The sequence below is a fragment of the Carlito syrichta genome, unplaced genomic scaffold (genome assembly GCF_000164805.1).
Source record: "Carlito syrichta isolate Samal-C Ts95f unplaced genomic scaffold, Tarsius_syrichta-2.0.1 Scaffold145263, whole genome shotgun sequence".
NCBI classification, from domain to species: Eukaryota; Metazoa; Chordata; class Mammalia; order Primates; family Tarsiidae; genus Carlito; species Carlito syrichta.
The window spans coordinates 54,625-59,090 of NW_007089359.1; the positions used below are offsets into that span (position 1 = coordinate 54,625).

The following is a 4,466-nucleotide window of genomic DNA, read 5'->3' on the forward strand; positions in this document are numbered from 1 at the left end:
TCCCTCTTGACATTGCATTCATTTGTGACTGCCTCAAGGACACTTCTGGCTCTCTCTCCAACAGACATGCCTGGTTTGAGCAGCCCTGGTCAGAGCAGGTGCTTGGCCTCAGATCTATAAACACTTTGGATATCCTTTGGATTCCTTCTCTTTGCCCGGGCACTCTCTCCGGTTCTTCTTTGTAACATACCCTGCTGCCCTAAACAAGTCTGAGTCAGAATTCCAGCCCCATACTCACCTGCCTGGAATAAGAGGTAGGACAGGAATAACTCGAATTTGCTTCTGTGAACTCTGTAGACAATAGTGACATAAATGGACTTGATAATGGCACCCCAAAAAAAGACAAAAATGAGACTCAGACAGATCCTGGGGGGTTAGTATGAACATGGTGACTACGTCACCCTATGAGATAAGGGGAATACAAGGTCAGGAACTGAAATTGCTGTTTCATCAGGAACTGAAGTTGCCATTTCATCAGGAACGTTCCACCATTCCGATCAGCAGCTGGGATCGGGCCCCATGGTTTCCAGTTTGATGCAGCAGTGCTACTGCAGACTTCTGTCTTCGTCCAACAGACCTCCAGGCAGAGGGTGCAGGAGCTGGCTCGGGAGAGCTGATTGTTACATTTCAGGCATTTTACACTCTGGTGGTTAAACACAGCCATTATTCAAACTTAAATTATATGCAATTATCATATAAATTATATACAAATTGTTGTATACAAATTATACATTAAAAACGAAGATACTCAAAAGCCATCACTTCCTAATTATCTTACTATGTTTTACTGCTACTCTTGAGGTTATCTTGTACTTTGTGTGGAGCAAATACCACCTAAAAATGTGCTGTTGCCTATTTCTCCCAATTCCTTGTTCAGTGACATCATCCATAAGATGAACCATGGTTGGAGGGCAAACGCTCAAATCAGGGCTTGGTTTATTATTTTGTTGACTGTCTAGACTTAAGAAAGTGTTGGAGTGTGTCGTGTCGATAGCTGTTATGGTGTGAATAGCACAAAAATTGAGGGGCTATTCTTCCAGTTTTAAAAACCATTATTTGATTCAACAAGGAATTCACTTACATCACTGAATGAGTGAAATTTTAGCATATGTTTTCATTATCTCTCTTTTGTCTTATTCATTAAAATAAGTGAAAACATCAACCAACATTCATGGTTGAACTATACGGTTGTAAAACATTTACCAGCACAAAGCTACCAGAAGGTCACAGTTCTCCCTGAAATCTCAGTTCTAATTAGATAACACCACCCTCTGTGGACAGAAGAGAGCTTTTGTTCATTGCAAAGAATCTTTAAAAAATGTATGGAAGAGTAAAGATAACATAAAAAACCCTTATAATTTCCTTACACTGACTCATATGTATATACAAGTTTTTGACAAATATTGAGTATAGCTATAAGTGTGTACTATTTTCACAATCGTGTGTGTGAAAATTGCATCTTTCCATGTCATTAAATTTTCTTCTAAAATCTCAGTTATAATTATTTCATCAAAAGCCATTATGTGGATTATCATATTTGTTTCACAGTCCTCAGTTGTTGAACATTTTGTTTTTCCCCAATTAGTTGCTTTTAAAAATACAACACACAAAAAAAGGAAAAAAACAAAACTCCCCAAATAAAACAAACAACAAACAAAAATCCCTGCAAGGTACTTCTTTGCAAGTGAAAAATGTGTTATTTCCTTATGAGAAACATCTAGAAAAAAAGGCATGCCCACTACTAAGCGTTTAAGTACATCTCTCCTGATAAACCAGAATCTCCATGTGGGCAGGGACTGTATCTGCAACCTGTGTCTGCAGCCTCAAACTGTGACCCACCGCCTGATATGAGTACATATTCAATGCAATTTGCTGATTTAAGAAGGAAAGAGGTGGTGTTGGGGTATTCATTTGCCAGGGCTGACATAACAAAGGATCACAGACTGGGTGGTTTAAACAACAGAAAGGTATTTTCTCACAGTTCTAAAGGCTAGGAGTCTGAGATCAAGGTGTCAGCAGGGTTGGCTTCTTCTGAGGTCTCCTTGGTTTGTAGATGGCTGTCTTCTCCTGTGACCTCATATGGTCTTCCCTCTGTGTCTGTGTCCTAAGCTACTCTTAATAAGGACACCGGTGATGCTGGATTAGTACCTATCCTAATGATCTTGTTGAAACTTAATTACCTCTTTAAAGTTCCTATCTGCAAATACACTTACATTCCAAAGTACTGGAGGCTAGGACTTCAACATAGGAATCTGGTAGGGAACATAATTCAGCCCTTGCAGTTGTACAGATCACTATATAGACTACTGATAAATTAGGGCTAAAACGAATGAATGTCTTGGGAGGCCAAGGTAATGATTTTTTTTTTTTAAACTAAAAGAGTTGACAATTTTATTTTTACATTTCACAATACAAATGAAAACTGTACTTTTTTTTGTCCTTTTCCTCTCCAAAACTATTCTCTGATAGGAAGGGGGAGCAAGTCTTTCTTACATGCTATTAAGAAAACACTCAGTCATAGCACCATGATCCCCTGGTGAAGTAGAACAAGTACTATAAAACTGATAAAAGAGTTCTCCCCCTATCCTTATCTGTCTGGTCGAGTCATTCCAGGCCGAGTGGGCACCATCATGGGACGGGTGGGAGGTCTCATCATTGGGGTCCAGGCATCATTGGCATGTGGCCTCCCATGGGTGGCCTCATTCCAGGAGCAGGTCCCACCGGCATCATCCCAGGAGGAGGAGGCCCCATCATTGGCATCATGGGAGGGCCCCCCATATGGGGTGCTGACATCATACCAGGGCGAGGAGGACCTGGAAGACTTGGGGGAGGTGGGATCATTGCCCCTGTAGGAGGCGGAGCAGAGAATGGAGTAGGAGGTATCTTTCCTTGTTGAAATGCAGCAGTTGTTTTGTCAACAGGCTCTGAGTCTGCTCCTCCATCCATTTCTGAGAGTAGTCTTTCACATTCTCTTTGTGTTTCCTACCACTGCAATGTGTCTTTCTCACAGATGGAGAGTCATGGGTGAGGTACGTATTGCAGTAGTCACAATAAAACTTAGGCATGTTGCTGTGCAGGCCGTTCAAGGTAATGATTTTTGAAGAAAGATGATGATAAGGAGTTGGTAAGAGTGGGGGCTAGTGCAGTTATAACTTTTTTTTTTTAAATGAGTGGATTATAAATTCTTTAAATTGGAATGTAGTTTAATTTTAAAAAACAAAATCAAAACAACAAAAAACTACCAACAAAAAACTACAGTCCCAGTTTACAAGGTCTAGATTTGACCCCTGCTGTATGGCTTATTTGTCATAGTTCTAAAGGCATAAGTGTTTTACTTTTACGTAAGTTTTCTTAATTCCTAAAAATAGAGATTGTAATACCTGCCTTGTTTCCCTTATAAAATTTCTTTAAATTAAAATGAAATAATGAATGTCAAAGTGCTTTGTAAAATGCCATAAAACTTCCCAATTTTATAGACTTTGATAAAGTCTGTGTTTATTCATAAAAGGAGTTTTTTTTAAATGGCAAAAACAAAACAACATCCATGCCATATAGAATTATTCCTGCTAAGAGAAAGTTACTTAAAAAAAGAATGGGCCATATATCATTAACATTCATTGTATGCATGTTTCTGTTTTATATTTATCGTAATAAATTTAATATCTTTGATCTGTTAATTATACTTAAGTGGTTTGTAATGAAATTGTGTTTTGTAATTTGGACTTAAGTAATGGGCAAGAAGCTATCTGCATTCAGATCATAAGCCAAGAGTTCTGCTACTACACAGTAGTGATTTAAAATAAAATTTCTTCCTTGTGCTGGAAATACAAATGACATTAACTTGACTGGTGGTCAATCAATAAACCAATCTCCACCAAGGTTGGTTGACATCTGGTGGCCGCCCGTAGAGCACCCATTCTATAGGTCTTAATTTCCTGGGAAGTGAGAGTAAGATGAGAGACTACAATAATTACTAAAGTAACATTTGGGATACACTGATATCCAAGATTCCATCTCTCTGAGCTAAGCAGCAAGGGTAGGCCATTTGAGTTCAAAATTAAATCTTCAAGGGTGTATAAAGTTTATTTAGTTGGAGAAAAATAATAATCAAACTGAATCACAAGGTTTAGGACTCACAGATAATTGCTGTGTGTGTGTGTGTGTGTATGTGTGTGTGTGTGTGTGTGTGTGTGTGTGTGTGTGTGTGTGTGTGTTTTGCTCTAGGGACAAGTATATAAATAAGTGGCACATCTGGGGACATAAGGACATGGTCTTGAAAGTTTCTTTGGGTCTCTTTGTCTCATTGCCAAAAAATAGACCATTAGCTCAGGGTGTTGGGATTTTCCTAATTGTTGCTGGTTTGCAGTTATTATTGGTGCTCAGGAGACTATCAAATTTCTAAATTTCAACCAGGCTTGCTATGATTCATCTTTGGGAAGAAATTCAATAGGGTACTGCAAATTCAG

At 38.8% G+C, this 4,466-nt stretch overlaps 1 pseudogene; it reads right to left on the reverse strand.

The window, feature by feature from the left end:
• Positions 1-2,587: 2,587 nt before the first annotated feature.
• Positions 2,588-3,065, reverse strand: LOC103251764 (annotated as a pseudogene).
• Positions 3,066-4,466: the final 1,401 nt, after the last annotated feature.